The sequence below is a fragment of the Atractosteus spatula genome, chromosome 27 (assembly GCF_055471065.1).
Source record: "Atractosteus spatula isolate fAtrSpa1 chromosome 27, fAtrSpa1.hap1, whole genome shotgun sequence".
NCBI lineage: Eukaryota > Metazoa > Chordata > Actinopteri > Semionotiformes > Lepisosteidae > Atractosteus > Atractosteus spatula.
The window spans coordinates 7,383,135-7,401,853 of record NC_142732.1 but is presented as its reverse complement, the minus strand read 5'-3'; the positions used below and the strand labels follow the sequence as shown (position 1 = coordinate 7,401,853).

Here is an 18,719-nt window from a genome sequence, read left to right as displayed (position 1 = left end):
TGAACGTGCTCTTTCATTTGTCTTTTTCTAGTTAGTCTGACAATATAATCAAAAGTGACTGGAATTTGGACCAGTTTACACTGGGTATTTTATTGGAGCAGTCTGACTGAAGTACCCAAGGGGTACACCAGCAGTGTCCCACCTGGGAACTGAACCCACAACCTTCTCATTCTGAGCCCAGTGCTCTAGCTAAACCTCCACACTGATGGCCTACATTTATCAGTACTATCGTTTCATAATTAACTCAAGTGTGGAAACAAAAGTGCTAACAACCACTGGATGTGGACTCCGGAAAGTCTCTCGACACCACACAGGAATTGAGAACACCTAAATTAAGCAACGTCCCCGATCAGGAGAGAAATTACAATCGAGATTAATTCTGCCCTAAAAACACTGATGAAGAAGTGTGTGTCCTGACACTTTCCTATACACGGAAATCTCCTGTGGGGAAAGAAGAATGAGCAGCAAAAAGACATTTCTAAATGTCTAATATGATGTCAAAGTGAGGGGTGCAGTTTAATTCAATGAGAGAAGGCAAAATGTTTCAGCTTCTTGTAAATGCAGATTGTTTAGAATTCACGCACAGCCCACAGCATTTTTGATTGCATTTTGTCTTTTATTGTTCTTCATGCCTGACTGTTCATAACATTCTTTTACTGCTGTGCAATTTATAACGAGCTTTTAAACAGGAAGGAAAAAAAACAAAACAAAATACAGTATGCCAGCCCCGATAAAACACAGCTACACTTTCTTTAAAAGGTCAGGAAGGCAGAAAAGCACTAGCTTTTCATCATGTGAAGTTTTTAAGACAGAAGGGTGTGAAAAACATGTTGGCGCAAACGCTGATAAACCTGCTCTTTTGTGACTCCGATAAGCAGCATGCATTCACTTTAAAAACGAACAAGATTTGTTATCGTGAGATAAGTGGGGCAGAGGACATTAGTTTCCCCCTAGGAAGTCCACAAATGTGCGACAGAAAGGCACCATTTTTCCAGGTGGACAGACTGGGATACGACTGGACAGACTGAGCAGGCAAAGTCTATGGTCAGGAGGGAACTTATGTCCATCATATATACACTTCAGACAACAGTTTGAAGCTTGTTGTAATACTACTGATACTCCTATTAGCAAAGTGCTGTGGGAGCCTGGAACAACGTTTCTTTCATGAAACAGCTGAGGCAGAATAAGCTGCATTTGTTTGTGACCTTTTCTCAGGTTCATGCATACAACTACTTGAATAATAATACTCAAATCAAAGTATTACAATAAAATGATCACGATGTAATAAGAATAAAAGGTAGTTAACTTCCCTTTTAATTTCTTCAGCTTGTGATTTGTTCAGGAGCTGTGTATTAAATATTACCGACAGATGGCCACATCTTTGGAAATCCACACTGTGCGTTTGACTGCAGAATCACACTTCACCACTAGAGAGACCCCATCTCCAGCAGAATACCTGATTTAGGGCAGTTCCCCAAATACACCACAAAGGGGCACCATTGGCTTTCCAATACATTTGAGTTTGTTAGTGTTGCCCAGGCTGGCCCACAAAACTGCAAGAGCTCTCTGTTCAATTCCATTTGTCTGTGATGCACATTTAAAAAGGTCTCATTGGATTTGAGCCGATTCTTATTCAAAACAGAATTCATCTGAACAAAACTATAAATCAAACCAGGATGCTGTAACTCAGGTGTAAAAAACAAAGCACTAAGCACTGACTAATGATAAAACTGCTGTGCCCTTGCTTCAGTCCTGCACTGCGACGTTCTGGGTCTGATAAAGTAACAGTGAGACCAGGTGCAAGGTCCTGATGCCGTGTGGACTGAAAAGTGGTGCCAGGCCTGAGGAAAATCAATCACTACTATCTGCCTGAGGTGGGATCATTTGTGCATCTGGTTTCACAATGCATCCTGCATCACTATCAACATACTCCATCCTTTTGGGCTGCAGTGGCCTGTACAGGGTAAGTATAGAATAAGCAATTGGCAAAAGCAATATATTCAACAATATACAAAATGGTCCTTTTCCAGACATGGCCTCTTAATAATCTCCTTCTATTAACTGGTTTCATCACTCTGTTCTCCTTCCCACTGACAGCTGATGTGAGCGTACTGGTGCACTTTGGCTGGTGTTGCATCATCCAGGTGGGGCTACACATTGGTGTTGGCGGAGAAGTGTCTCCATTACCTGTAAAGCGCTTTGGGTGGAGTGTCCAGAAAAGCGCTCTTTAAGGAATTATTATTGTAGAGTCCAGCAGAAGTGACTGGGAGCTATCTCTTAGTCCATGCAACCGATCAAATCCATCTGCTGAAGTCACAAACAAATTCGAGACACCTGACCATTAACCTAAATCCAAAATTGAGCATCAGGATGTACTGTCAGAGATCACAGTGAGCATCACACACAGCCCAGACTAACAAAAACAAACAAGGCACTAAGAGTTCATCCCCTTATTTGCTGAGAATGCTTGATTCTGTATCTGGGCCTCTATAAGCAAGTTCCCTTCAGCTATTTTGTGATTAGTAATCAGGTACCCATGCAGAGGCCAAGTGTGGTGACAAATACAGGGGTGTTACTGACTCCTAACAAACAAGATCAACGGGACTTGGTGCATGCTGTGAGCTTCCACTAATGTGACTTGTGACAAATTAGAGACCACACCTCTTTATTTAGTAACCCAAGCTGGCTGTTAAATTGCAGGCAATCCCTCATGTCTGAACAGTCAAACAGGGCTGGCACACGCTCACCTGTTCTAAACAGAGCTCTGACCAAACAAAGCACAGCTCTACATGCCCAGCATGGATGGTATCCTGGGTGGGGCAGGGAGGCTGCCTGAGCCTCACGAAAATTCCTGAGGATGTCCTTCCAGACAAGACTTTCCATTCCCGACAAAAGAACAATCACTAGAGCCAGACGCTCCTTAAAATTCAAGCGCAAGACCGTAGCCCTAGGAGACCCGAGATTTGAAAAGCTTAGCACAATGTCGTAGTCGTGTATTTACCAGGCATACTGCTAGGAATATAAAAATGATTTCAATAGGAGAAGCAACAGCAGGGATGGCGTCTGTCATCCATTAAAAAACAACAAAGAACCGCTCGCTGGTCATGATAGAGTTCTCCACAAAGCAAGCAGAACAGTCGTGCCGCGCGCTTCTAGTTTCAAAGAGCCAGACTGCTTTAATTCAGTAAGCAGATTATCACTGCAACGTTCGGATTCCGACCACTCCGAAACGTATAGCACTGGTGGACGCATCGCGGTCTTCGCCAGGGCACTGGCATGAGCAATGAAGATGAGCTGGTAGCGGTTGGCACAGCAGGAGGGAAAGCTGGTCAATACACTGGGTATGGTTTACCATGCTTTCCACACCTGCTGTTTCCAGGCTAAAGCACTGCCACCCAACCTGCACTGACCTCCAGCTGACCAAAGCCTTATGTCGTGGACAAGAAGATATCCGTGCAACAATTCGAAACTGTATCTGAATGGCAAAGATCAAAGTCAGTGGTCTCCGATGCAGTACAAATGCACTCTAGGAAAAAAAAAAATCAATACACAATTTCACTATATGACAGCCAAAATAACCCTGGGAGCCTTCATGCACTGCATGCACAGACAGCATCATATTACCTTGAAGAGGAGGGGGGCCGGTGTTGGTCATCAAGAGGATGTGTTTAGATGTATGGGGTGTTGAAGGTGGGGGCCCAACGTAGGTGTGCATCGAAGATACCCGAGTAAAATTAAAAAGCTAATAATAAAACTAAAGTAATAAAGATTCCTCCCTGGAATCTAGCAGTGCTGGCTGCTCAGCGCTCATGATCCACTGCGCTGACTCCAGAGGAAGAGTCCCAGGGGATTGGTTGCACACCGCCCTCTGACCCTGCCTTCCCCTGGAAGCAGGGGAAGTAGACATGTGCAAAGATGTTGGGTCTGGTCGCTTTCATCACAGTGATGTGAAGAGCCGTTTCTCCCTCTGCCTGGGAATCCTGAACTTCTCTGTGAAGAGCAGTGGCCTAAGAACACCACCCCCCCTCACACACATCCATCTCCCCATCCCACTGCCCCACGGCCTCAGCAGGAGCTATTATTAGCATCAGGAGGATTTACAGCACGCTGCTCTGATCTTGAGCCCGGCTAATGCCGCGAGATAAGATCGCTTCTCTGGGACAGGAAATGCAGTAATTGGAGTTGTCTGCGTCGTGGTGCTTAAGTTCATTTTCTAATTACAAAAAGGAAGAGAAAGAGAGGGCAATCAGAAAAATGAAAATGGATTCTATTCACCGCCTCTCAAGCTTGGCAAGTTTACCCTTCCGGCCCGAAACCTTGCTGGCAGACATGGTCGCTACAGGGGAGCTGTGCGACTTCATCTGCAGATGTGCAATACATCAGGAGAGAAATGATGGGGTCTGTGGAATGTCTGAGAGCACCCCTAAAAAATTCCCATCCACTAAGAAAGATTTCTTCAAGATAAAGGCTGCCGATTTATCGATTTTCTTTGTGTCTTGTTGATCATACACAATGTTCCTAAGTTCAGTGAACATCCCAGACGAACCTGGGGATGAGAACACCACCTGGTTACGATTCATGGCAACCTGTTCTGTTTTACCTAGGCTTTACATACAGTAGGTTAGCTAACTATGTAAAGCAGCTAAGCAGCTGAAGAAACTGAACTGCAGTTGCCCATCAGCTCTCCATGCATAATTTGCTGTAAAAATGAAATGTTCTTTTCCAGCTTGGCCAAACCCTGAAAACAAGGCTCTCATCTCAATGGACCATTTGCTGCATGTGGGTAAAATAAATAAATGGCCAATTGAAAATCTGCATCCCTGTGTGAGATGGAGACTGATTCGCAGTGTACCACAGCACAAAGCCCGACTGTACTTGTAACAATTAACATAGTCGTACGCTCTCCAAAGCCACAATTATTGTTTGTTTCCATGGTGAACTAATTCTATTTAGCTGCAGTAATCTGTGCGGAATGCTGATAAACAGTGCTGAATTTACACTATGGACATAAGCTCAGGGATTAATGCTGCTGGTGAACTTTCACCACCACCACCTCTCCCAGGGTTAAAGGTCAGTTTGCAAAGCTCCTGGGTTCACGGGGCAGGACGATCTGGGAGAAAGCAGACGTGTAGTGAAAGCAGCAAACGCACATCTGTATCACAGCGGGGTGCACAGCTGCCAGGGACGGCCATCGATTCTGCACGCTCATCTTTAATTCTCGCTGCTCTAGAACATAAAAGCAACTATGCTGCACGGCTGTTGCGCACGGCTGAAGGTTTTGTCATGCAAGCATGATGTCAGTTGCTTCTCAGCGTGCTGTAGGAATGGCCGGGTGAAAACAACCCACGCGAGAAAGAGACTGCAGGGACCGCTCGGGGGCTCTCTGAGAGACCGAACAATGTAACCTCCTCTCGCTAGAACTGTGCTGCACAGCCCCTTGAGGTTTAAGTGGACTTGTTTCGCTCCCAAGATATCCTGGCAGTGCGAAGAAGCCTCATTTGTAGCTCTCGTGAGGGGAAAGTCACATTACAAAAATGAAAATGTGGCAGGGTAGGGGGCTGGGGTTTTGTATGTGTTAAAGCACAACTGGGAGAATCATTTTCCTTTCCATTTGAATGGGAACGAACTGCAGGTGTAGCCGACTGGGAAACTGTGCGACTAGAGCTATACACCCCTTGCTGTAACAGCACAGACTATACACACTGCACACCCCCATCGGAAATGGAACACCCCATCCCGTGCCTGTTCAATGCCACCTGAGCTTTGCACTGGTCACCACCCACCTGGGAGGGCAGCCAACACTGACGTATTCTTCAAACCAGCCTACTGGTTCTTCAAATCAGACACATGCTGGGCACAAGGACTGGGGCGTGCCACACGCGCCCCCATCAATGGGAATGGAAGATGCATGCATTGCACCCGTCTGTACTCTTCATCCACCTCCAATATTAACAAAAGGCAAAAAGATCTAGGAAATTGGGTGAAACACAGGAAAATCCCAAGTTCAAGAGGTCTGAATGGAAACCGGTGAGGACGACCAGGCAATGAGGGGGGTGGGAGGGGGAGGGAGGGAAGGCTGGGAAGGTGGGGGTGAGGGGCAGAGGTTCCCCATCTGCCTCCTGACCCCGGCTGTCCTTCCCCCGGCCCCCCTTCTCTCTAATCGGATGAACAGTGGAAAGCACAAGCTGCTTACCTGCAGCCTTCAGCTTACATGGATTTCCCGGCTCTGCTCTCAGAGGAGGCCAGAGACTCACAGGGGTTAAAAGTTACAGAGGCAAGCAGAGAAAGCTGCCTGGATTACCCCGGTCACCGGGCCTGGAGATGGGCGAGCCGGCCCCGGTGAGGCCTGGCACAGATCCGGGGTCATCACTGCTGACCGGGGAGTCAAGGCACCTCAGGCTCGATAAAACACAGAAACGTTCGTTTTCAACAGAAAGAGAGAAGGACAAGGGGACTGAAAAGGCAGAACAGACTGACCAAAACAGAAATCTCCTGTCACAAAGCAGAGTTTTTTTTAGCTATCCTTAAACCAATGCAAAGACAGTGCAAAGTGTCCTGGTGCTCAGCAGGCAAAAGAATTGAAAGGCATTAAGCTTAGATTCTCAAACACAGGTTCAACTTACTTCTTCAGTCTAGAAAAGACGTGATCCCTAAGAGCTATTCTGTAGGTAGGTTCAACCCCTGGGCACCTGTTCACACTCAGTAGTGAAAGTAGAAAATGGAGGCATGATTGGAGACTTCATTTAGGACACAGATTAGGAGACAGTTCTTTACTTCTTTTCTAAAAGTACTCTGGGTCAGGCTTCCCAGCCAGCTGGTTGGAGCCCAAACTGGGCACTTTTAAGAAGATGAATGATGAAAATCTGGATTCTCTCAGCTACTTAACTACCAAATGAGCAATAAGGGCAGAAAGGCCCCCTCTTCTTAGCAGGCTTTTGTTATGTTCTTATATGCTGTCAGCAACCATATTCTTCTATCCACAGTTCAAGATATTTAGATTAAATTCCTCACACTTATATAGCGCTTTTCTGGACACTCAAAGCACTTTATAGGTAATGGGGACTCCCCTCCATCACCAGTGTGTAGCCCCCACTTTCCCATCATCTTCAGTGCATCTTCATATACCATGGGACGGCCTGTTCACTGCCTCAACCATTCTCAACTTAGCAGAAGTGACTTTGAGAAATAGAAGAGCAGCAATTATAACCGAGTGGGTTTCAGGTCAGAGGTTTCTTTTCCCTCTGGTTAATACCAATGGGTTTTTATTTCTCTGTGCCATAAAATGTTGGAGAGAGTGCCGCTGACCCCAGAGTAAATATCTGTGGGCTCCATAATAGACTGAAGGATAAGGCAGCCTGTCATTAAGAGGTAAAACCATCGGTCAGAGAGAGACAGGAGATAAATTCAGTCTATTTAGGTTTTGCCCTTCAACTACACTGAAACCTCTGGTAAGAAGCTAGGAAAACCCCTGGCAACACGAGAAGCCATGAAGGAGCTCTCGCCGAGTGTCAAACGCAGCGCGCTTCCTGCGGACGTCACGCTCTGAAAACAGGAGACGGGAAGATTCCCGAAAGGCCCGTGACAAGTCTAAACGAGGCGCGTTCACGACTTTAACAACACCGTGGGGTCGCCACCAGCCCCCCCCAAAAAAAAGTGATAACGAAAATGAAATAACGGGAAAAACACTCAAAGCAAATCATCCGGGGCAGCACACCATCCAGATGCTGGGAAACCAGGCTTGTCAACATCAGGCATCCAGTCAAACAGCAGCACTACCTCCCGGATAGCAGGCAAAATCTTTCAGCTCCATTACCTCTTTGCGGCTAATAGTGCTCCACGACTCAGTGAAAGGCTTGCTGCAGAGAGGTCTCGCACTGCAGCGGATTTTAAGCCTGTCTAGATGCAGAAAAAAGAATAGCCGAGACCATACCCCAACTGGAGGTTTCACGAGGAGTGACAGGAATTAAGCGTGTTGAAAGGATTATGGAGGGTTTTAGTCGAAAACCTGGCTTCACCCGCCTGGCTGAGGGCTGACCTTCTGACCAGAGGATGAGGAGCCCAGGACCCCCTTGCAGAGTGAGGAGTGAGCAAAGGGGAAACTGCAAAGGTGGAGATGGTGTGGAGGAGGGATGCCAAAAGACATATGTGAGGGAGAGAAGGGGATAATGTGAAATGTTTGTAATGTTTTAGCTAAGGAAATGACATCACGCCTTGTCTGAGGCTGACTGAATCTGGCTCTTTTCTTTCCTCCCAAAAGTTTACTAGAAGCTCCGTTTAAATGTGCTTTTCTTCACACAGAATGTAAATTCTTCAAGACTAGATTCAGCCTAATGTCGATGCCGATGCAGCGTCGATATTATAGGAAGCCCTTTACAGTACAGCACATCACAGGTGGCTGTCACGCTGTCCAGCAAGTTCAGGACTTACAATAAGCTGTAAGTAAAGGTCACCTCTGACTCAAGAGCTCAGGAAGCCCTCCACCTTGATTCATTCCCACTCAAGATTACGAGAGCAAGTCCAAAGGAAAACTACAGCTTACAAGGCTGTGAGTAAAGATCACCTCTAGCTCACCTCAGGAAGCCCTCCACCTTGACCTGATTTTGTGCCAGACGTTCAGACGTTTCCGTCAATACCCAGCCTGCTCAGACACATGCGCGTACCTACAAGCAGAGCCACAGCCCTGCACAAGGAATGGCAAACACGTGCCCTGTTTTCAAGAATGCAGAGATTGCAATCAAAGCAGGAGACCTGTATTAGGTGAATGACGCACACTTCTACTGGGCGTATCCCAATGATAAGCACAGAGAGAGCAAGCCTGACGAGTTCTCAACAGCTTCCTGTTCCTGCCAGGTACAGTATGGATCCCACTGTGAACCTCACATCAGCACAGCAGAACGCTCCTCATTACTCAACCATGCTGAATTTGCCTTTCCTGACTACCTTGTGAGCAAGACCAAACACGTTTTGAAGGCAGCTCAGTCTCTTACGGGTCAAGACTTACACAAAAATTCCTGAACTGGCACGTTCACCTCTGGGAGGTGAAGTATGGTAACCTTGAACTAGCAGGGACGGCAACCCCAATTCGAACAGAAAGGTAGAGGACAAAGGAGAAGACTGGAATAAAAAAAAACCCTTTCCTTTTTCAGATCCCAAGAGGTGTGACAATCAGGCAACCAGTTTCATTTTGGGAGGGCGTCAGAGATTAACCCTTTGCCCAACAGAGCAGTCAGGTCAGGTGATGGGAGGCTCGTTTGACAAAGACTACTGCAATATTGCAGGGGGAAGTGTGTAATTCTGCACTTGCGATTTTTATTGTAGGAGGTTCCACAATTCATCCAAGACCGACTCCTAGGTCTGGTGGTTTAAGGACTAAAGGCCTCTTTAGAAACATAATCCCTTTAATGTAATTTGGCATTAATTCTGCAAAGAAAAAAAGATGAAAATGCTGAAGCTCCGCAACACAAGGGGGAATGAGAGCTGGTATTTGAGCTGGGCAGGGCTACAGGAGGCCAGATGTGACGCAAGGACCTACACGCCTGGAAGGGTGCAGGCAGGGAAAAGCACTACACCACAGCGCTTGCAGGCTGCAGAAACCCAGTACAAATCAGCAGCGCTGACCCCGCCTCTGCTGATCTCTCCTGTCACACACAGAGCCAGGGAGGGAGGGGAGGAAAAGGGACAGATCACTGCTGTTAAAGGCAGGGACGAGGAGCCACAGCAGCAGCTTTCAGCCTGTGAGCTTAAAAAAGAAAGGGTCTTCCAAGACCACCCTGCTCTCTGGTCATGAGTTGTACAGAGGATGCCCTTAAACAAAGGGACAGCACGTAGAAGTAAACAGGAAATAACTCAGAGACCAGGAACGATATTTACAGGCATCAGGAAATCCACAAAACATTCCTTTTAAACAGATATCTTCATATGAGCAGCAAAAAAAAATATCTTGAATTACCCTCCTGCTCAGAGTCCAACACTAGATCATTGACCGGCAAGACAGAACAGCTTTTCATGAGGTAGTCCTACAGAGACAAAAACCACAGAACAGAGCAAGAATCACAAGCACCAACTGGGAAAGAGGAACAGATTAATCTCTGTACAGCGTGCAAACTCAGAACCCGTGTCAGCCAACAGACTGCTAAAATTAAAGGTACTGCGTTGGTCTTAAGGAAATAGAACACAAGCCAATTTAATCCCACTTCTAATGTCACAGCACTAATGCAAAACCAAAAATCAATTCCAGGACAGTTTAGCCTTCTCTAATTGCTTTTAAAACAAATCATATAAATTATATTTTGATGTGCTTAACATTGGCAGGAGTGCTATAAAACTCGATGGTGATTGCACAGCAGTATTTGCCCTCTCGTCTAGACCTCTACAGAACATTCTGAGCTAGGCTGTCTGGTAGGGCACTGTCAGCAGGTCAGCCGAGTCCTGCACACTGACCAGAAAACACTAGGCCGGTCCCTTAGGCAGCTGTACAATCTCCACTTCCATTTCTGTCCAGCTTGCAAATTCAGGACCTGTCTCGCACAAATCCCTTCTCAAACTAAATGTAATCTCTTACCTGTTTGTCAAATTGTTTTTTTTTTTTAAACTGGAACATTTAATTATGCTAATTTCATTTAAAAAAAGACTTCATGTATAGATGGGCCTTCAATATACAAAATGACCAAATATTTTGGTTCTTGTAAACGTTCGAAATGATGTACAAACATTTGGACAGCACATAAAACACCTCTTCGGTCCCCCCTGGCTCCACGATTCGGATGCCTGATTTCTTTGAATGTAATGCCCATGCTCTAGGCCCCAGAACAAGCCGGAATAAATGGGCCTGCAAGGAATCCACTGTATCTGCAGACCTGAGGGAAGCCCCAACACAAACTCACACAGCCTACCACGCAACACACGCACGTGATGCCACGCTTTCAGTCCTTTCACTGGGCTCGACTGCAGCAGCTTATGAAGTAAGTGCCGTGACATACTACAGTACAGGCAATAGAGAGGCGCAAATCCAGCTTGTTTTGTGGTTAGTAGCTAACTGCTCTAAGGATCTCAGCCGAGTACACCAGGGTAAGAGCGTCAACAATATGTCACATGTTCCGGCAGCGTGTGCCTGACTCCCACGGCCCTGTGTGTAAGGAAAGCACATCCTGTTCTCAGTTTTTAATGCATTTCCCTTTGGCTTCCATTTGTGACCTCTGGTTCTGCGTTTCACTTCTGAAACTTGCGTGGCCAGTCAGGTCAGTGACAGTGGTGTAAATGTTGTGTTTGTTCAGGCTTATGGGTTTTGTTCTCACTGTAGAAAGGTTGCAGGTCTTTTTTTTTTTTTAAAAGGCCAATGAGCACATTTCTAAACAATGAATGAACGGGCTATGGTAAATTCAACCCCCTGCAGTGCACAGGAATGGAAGGTGTGCTATTTTACCAGATCTCCTGTGGAGTCTTAGATGGGTCAGGGTCTGAGGTTAGGATAGGGGAACAAAGCTCTTTCTCCCAGATTTTCCCTAAGAAGGGACCATCTGGGACAAGGAGTGTTGCACTCTCCTTCCAACGACTGAAACCCTCCCAGTTTATTTTCTGATGTTCAGGCCTTGTGGAAAGGTAGTATGAAGTCTTTTGATCCACTCTGCTTCCTTTTTCTTTCTTTCCATCTCTGTCCAGTTGGGGTTGCTCTCCAGTCCTGTGGCCTCCAGTGCTTCCAGCCCGTGCTGTAGGAAGTGTGCCACCAGGTGAGTCCTCCTTTCCCGCTGGTTCCGGATGTTGTACCTGTGTTGTGCCAGTCGGGTTCGGATGGAGTTACCTGTTTCCCCCACATAGGTCACCCCACACGTTTTGCACTGGATGCCATAGACAGCGTTACTGGTGTTTTCTGAGAGCGCCCTTTGCAACTGGAAGATTTCTTTGGTTTTGTTGTTTTGGATGGTAGTTTTTTGTTTGAAGTGTTTGGCTTTTGGTGTATTTGATCTGTTTTGTATCGGTTTTAGTTTGCTTTGGACTAAGTAATCCTGTAGGTTTTTGTTTTTTCTATATGCAGATATGATTTTGTGTTCCCTCAGGAGGTTTGTGTTTTCTAATATCGTGGTGAATGTAGACTTTAGTTTTTGGTTGGTTATTACGCTGAGTTGAGAATATGTTGTGATGAGTTAGGGTTAGAGGTAGGGTCATGGTTAGGGTTAGGGTTAACTCATAAGACATCCACACGTCTTCACCTCAGCTCAACCCAGCCCATAGTTCACAGTTGCTGCTGATTGGTTTGAATAAAATGTCAATAATCTGAAGTGGATGTCAACATGTTTTGTTTTCTTAAAGCAGCACGGGATGAATTGCAGGGAATTTGGATAGCTCCTGTGATGTGTACTGTCTTACAGCCATCTCCTCAATTATTGAACTGGTATGCAGCAAATGCCTTTAAATAATTAAGAGCCTAGATTAACCAGTTCCAGAACAGAATTGAGAAGAAGGGCTCTGTATCACATAGAACTGGCCCTACTGTGACCAAGAGGAATCCGCCAAGAAACGGTTACAAAAGTAAAGATTTCGTGATCCCTAACACAGGAGTGAGACCACATGACTAGGAGATGGATAAGGAAAAAAAAAGTCTTGTAAACATTTTGTCTCGGCATACCAGAAGAGAACCTGAACACCCCTGTGTATCTCACCAAAAACAATGTCGCCTTTGCACTGATCTTAGAGGGAAGAAAAATCACCTTAAAAAACGCGTATGAAAGAATAATCTTATCGCTGTGAATTCTTCACCTATCTTGAGAGCACCACACCTGTCTTTGCCAAAGACAATCCTGCATTAATTGGTTCCTGTTCACACCTGCAGTTTGCTGAACGCGGAGAGGAGGAATCATTATTGCTCAGAGCAGGGCAGACATCCGTGTGCAGACAGGGAGTTCTGACAAGTGTAAAAGTTAAATGGTTTTACTAATGGCAGCGAACGCTGCGTCTGACTGACTAGCACATTCTTGAGCAAGCATGCAGGACTGTAGTTCATCTGGGGGCGTAAAGATTACAGGTCATATAGCGACGTGTTCATCCCTGCCAGCACTCCTCCAGTAAGGAGCTCGGACATAAAACAAGCAGTCTTCACCGAAGTCAGGATCTTAGCACTTCTGGCTCCAAAACGTACAAACCGCTAAAACTAAATCAAGAAAATCAAATTAACGACAGATGCTTGCATCTAAGAGAATGACGTGGGTCCACTGATTACTAAGAATCTGAAATATGTCTCAGAGAAACCTCAGAGGGCACAGAGGATGCATTTTCCTGTTGCTGTTGTGCAAGCACTTGTACATTCCTCTTTAACTCCTCACACAGGGGAAATCAGTGTATGCAAAGCAGACCACAGTTCGCCTCACGTCAAAGAAGATGGAATGAAATGTGTGATTAGACTGTAAGTGAGAATTGCCTGGACACTGAAGACCAACCGGAAAGCCGCATCCTTCCAGTTTTGTGTTCACTTAGGTTTGTGCATTACATTTTAGATTGTGTTGGTCAATCCACGAAATTATTGCGTTTTCAATTTTTTCTTTTGCAAGAGAGGACGTGAAGGTATGTTACCCTTCTATATGACCTCAAATGCACCTTTGAAACGTACCTAACATTTTCTTTGTTGTTGTTATGCAAGGTATAGCCAACTGATGCCTGTGTTCACGATACTCATCAGCCCTGTTACTCACAGAGAACATATAATCATGAGCTCATGGCAGCGTGTTTGTGAGAAGGACCCTGCCCAGTGTTTTGTAACAAAGTCTGCGTTTACCAACCACAACCAGTTCAATTAACTCAAAGTACTGTGAACAAACAGACCAGCTCATGCTACTCTCTGGCCAAACTTCAGGAACCCGGACAAACACCCTGATTATTGTTCAGATTTCCCAACTGTGACAAGTCAACAGTTTTAACAGTGCTCCTTTTCGCAATTAGAAAACCAATTCCTGACTGATGGATTCCATAAGTTAGACAGTGGGCCAATCCAAAATAATCAAAACATGAACAGGACAAACAATGACTGTAATCAGGCCTGAGAAAAGTATATTATTTTGGCCCTTCAGCAGAAAGTATTGCCAGAGGACAGCATGGGCTCTTGGAGGTTTAACAGCCTGCAAAACAATATTACTGGGGGGGGTTGTGTATTATGTATGAAACGACAGAAGCTCAGCAAAGCAGCTTTAAATCAAGGGACCACAAGCGACCGTTTTCAGCAAAAGTTAAAGTCTACACTATTTTCACTACCCATCTGCGAGAGCTAGGAATAACTGCATTGTGCACGCCCCTAAACAACAAGATGAATAAAACATGGGCATTTTGTTTTCCTTTATGATAATTAAATTACATGGTATCTGAGCACAAACACTAGTACAGATTATAACACCCTCACTACAGATGGAGGGTTAAAAATAAGAGGAGGTAATTGGTCCACTTTGCTTATGTGGTTGACAACAGCTTGGTGAGTTGTCAATCTCGGGGTATATGCTTCATAACCTGGCTGGGCAGATTTTTCTACACCCCTGCAACTCTTTGTGTAAATGAGTGCTCCCTGAGTTCACTCCTAAAAGCACACCCCGGTAGCTCCTACCTACGTCTTAAGGTCTTTGTTTCACTCTCAGTCCTGGGGCTTTCTTCTGGATTGACTATTACTGTCTTACAGGATTTTACATTCTTGTGTGAAGTCTGCTGTGGTCCCCTATGGTGATGACTGAAGAGATAAAGTTCCCTAACCTGTCTGCATGAGTCTCATGTTTCCCCTTGGGGAGAAACACGTATATTGGTAAACATAGGCTTAGACAGTATACATACAATCTAAGGGTTTATTATGAAGGAAAAAATGTGACACAATTCAACTTTGGTTAACTGCTAACACACTCTAAGCTGGCATAGGTGATTTCTCAATTATAAAGTAGCAAGACTCATCCAACATTCGTGACGCACATCCTTATGAGGTATACAGTGGGGTCTCCAACATAAACCTTCTCAGCTTCCTCTCCTGAACACGTTCTCGGCACCCTACAGAGTGGGCATCAGTCTGCCTGCTTACATACCCGAGTCCCTGCCAAGAAGCTTTCACTGGCAGGTCCCTGGCCGCGCTCGGTTTATAAAACTTGAATAAATATTCCTTGACAGATATTTGCATTTTTCAGCTCTGAAACAAAATAACACACTCTGCAATTTCCAAAAGCTGGCTTTCAGGACTTTCCATCCCAGAAGCCACAGAGCTAGTCTCTCACGTTTTAGCGGTGCAGGGAGTTCTGAGCTGTGCTATCATCAAAGCCGATACCAGCACGCCCTCAACACTGCCAATTCGGCAGTCAGCACACTGCCCGCACATCTATATCTCCTGCCCACACTCCAGGGGAGGGAAGTCTCCTGGAACGGAGCAGTAAAACTGCAGACACCCACGGCACACTGGAATCTGATTCACTCAGCTTTACAGAGAAATTCCTGCCATTCCCTAAGAAGATATTCTTAACTACGGTGCTTTGTCCAATGATACAATGACTGGCCCTCACAGCCTACACGGGCTGAGCCACCATGTGCCACCAAGTCTAAACACATCAGCAACCCAATTCATGCTTCAAACCCACAGACGCAGAAATATCACAAGACACCAAACTTGTTTCTTCTAATTCCGTGTCGTTCCATTTCCCCAAGCAGTTTTTTCTTGTTAGCCTTAGAAAAGTGCTCTGGAAATAGAAATGGTACGGTATTTTTGACTGGGAAATGAATACAAGTTCAGTACTACAATATGTAGGATCAGTATAATGATACAAATGGGCGCAGAGTGAACATGAGCAGAAAAGGGGTGTTTAATCTGCTCCGGACAGTCAGGGCCTGTGTCCAGTCAGAACATAAGTCCACTGTGAGCAGGAACAAGAAGGGCAGCAGTGGGACCTCACAGATTTTCTCATGGCACTGAAAGAGAAGCCTTTTCTTAATGGGGAAGTGTTAATTTCCTAAGAAGCACAGAGTCACTGGGGAATTGTGTTTTCTGTTGTTTTCCTTACAAATTCTCTTTTTTTTTTCCCCCAATTTCCGGATAAATCTCACTTCCACAGACCAAGGAGTCTGGACAGCTGCGGTCAGTTTACCACCTAAAGCCCTTGTTCATACACAATGCTGCAAAATTTCAGTCTTTAAGGACTCTGCATTACAGCTTCACTGTTTTCAATAATATAAACCACTTTGTTTTCTTGTTCCCCTAGTAATGTTTCACCAATCCTTGGAATAAAGCTTATTTTCTTTTACTTCTCAAGTTCCCAAAATCCTAGTGATGTATGCGCTGTGTAATTTTGAACAGATGATGTTCCTGTCATCTTTCCAGTATCATTTATGCCCAGTGTTATGATTTCGGAAAACTGATTCTGGGTGTGTAGCAATGTGTTGTGTCAGTGAATCACTGCATGTTGCTGTGTGGCTTAATATCCCCATCTAACCTCAACTGACCTGACATCAATCATGACCCTTCCAGAATAGGATTACAGTGAAAGTAGAGCCCAACTAAAGTACAAAGTAATGTAAAAGCAAAGTAGAAGCAAGATAAAGTACAAAGATATATGATAAATATATGAGAAAACAAAATATGGGAAACTACAGCAGAGGTTAGGAATAATGAAAGAAACAATGGAAAGCTGCAAAAAATGGAATTGGAGTTTCCTTTGATAAATTCATTAGAGATGGGTTAGAGACAACAGTATCAGTAGATTCAACTCACAGCAAAGTAGCAACAGTGCATCCTGTGGCATACCTGTGACCCTCACACCTATGGCTACAAGTATTTCAGGTAGGAATACATATTACAGATATTCACTGTTGTAGGATGGAATAATACAAATGCTTCACTCACAACAGACCGCATTTTGGTCACTGTGCATTACAGTGAATCCTCTGTCCACACTGGGGTGTAGATCTGACAACCTGTACTCCTTGAAATTCATCCTGGAGCCAAAGAGTGGCATCACTCATGACAGCAACACAGAGCAGCATTTGCCCAGCCTGTCTCTGCTGAGCAGGGTGGCATCTTATCATCTCACAGGTACCTGACTCTGAGGGAGGGACTTAAATCCAGCAGCGACAGGGCTCTGCCTGATATCCACAGTCAAAGAGTGAAACCAAACAGCTCTGACTGCACATAACACTGGGGAATCAGCAGGAACAGGCAGTTCAGGTTTTCTTTTAAAGTTTCAAAGGCAGGACTAAACAAAAAGAGAAACCCAGAAGGTTGAGGTTTAATGCTTCTCTGGCAGTGTAAAAAACTCAGAGTCAGAGCAGGATCGATTTCACATTTCTGTATTAACAAACAGATATGACATCCTTTTCCATTGTACCCAGATAGGAATTTACTACAGCATGCCTTTGTCTGTTTTTATTTTTTCAGGAAACACACATCAGGGCACAACACCTCGAATTAGCAGCTTCATTTCATTTCGTTTTGTAAATTGTACAATTCTCGGTTTGTAATCCAAGAAGGCTGGATTTATAAAAAGTCCGAGCATCTGAAGAATGCAATGTCGAAGCAATGTGGACCTGTTCCCCTGGCCAGGCCCTGTCATCCCAGGCTGTCCAGACTTAACCCTGCTGCTCTCTCAGAGCGCCATTCTGCATGTGGGAAGAATTACTGTACCTTAAGCTTTAAGCTCCCTGACATCTGGCATTAAAAGATACTTTTCTACCGAGTAAAAGGAATGGCACCTAACTACTGGGACTCCATTCAGCCAGACTTCATGAGTGTGCGAGTACCGACGGAAAGTTGGCCAGTTCCACGATTTCCGAGCTTGCTTTTTCCCCCATGTGGCAAGGCTTTCTGTACAGCCCTGGTCCGACGGATTCATTTCTCTCCGGAGAGCGCGATCGAAGCTCTCGCTCTCTTTCTCTGCCCAGACGCAGCCCAGCGCACCAGGCCCAGCTCTGCCTTCTCCAGAGAGGGAGTCAGGAAGCGCGATGTTTGTTCCAAAGCAGATTCCACAAATACCAGAAAGGAACTTAAGGGAGGAAACTTATCACAGCTGGAATCATTCAGACTACTACTGGAATACACAGCTCCACCGCGCAGCACCCCCCCAGAATACACACATACAGAGTGACCCTGCCTTCAGCGGCCGGCACTCGCAGGCTTCATGCCAGGCCTGCCAGCCTCGCCACACGGTTTCCACTGACTCACCAACAGAAAACCTCCCATTTCGCTAACATCTTTTTTTTTTCCCCCCCCAGACACAGCTTTCTAGGAGGGGGCCGCCCAACCCCACTGGAGGGGGGAGGGGGATGTAGGCAGGGAGTTCTCATACTGCGTTCTTCCCCAATTCATTTCACTGCACTTTTACATGTCGTAGTGTTAAAGTTGGACCTTTCCTTACAGAGTGCCCGTACAGAGTTCGCCACTCTGACTTACACACACACCCACACAATGTCATGTATAAATACACAAATAAAGAAATACTGTCCCTTGCTGAATACATTCCCCTTGGTTTCAGGATTAAGAAGTGCTTTGCAATACTATTTTTTTTTTCCCTTGCGCGTTTGGCATCTCTTCTCTTATGAAGCAAACTCCTGAGCTTAAACCTGTTATACCTTGCAGTCTCGGAACAAGAAATAGCCCAGTGATTCACGCATGAAACAGATTAATTTCACCTCAGATAAAACACTCTCCCCACTCGTCAGCCCTTACTGAACCAGTTCAGCTAACTCGTCGCTCCTTCTGCGAGATGAAATTATCAGTGCAC

The 18,719-nt window shown here is 45.4% G+C and overlaps 1 protein-coding gene across 4 annotated transcripts in view; it reads right to left on the bottom strand.

The window, feature by feature from the left end:
* The window catches only part of myo18ab (myosin XVIIIA b), a 272,470-nt gene that overhangs the window by 81,915 nt on the left and 171,836 nt on the right, over positions 1 to 18,719 (bottom strand). The gene's annotated exons all lie outside the window — the stretch shown is intronic.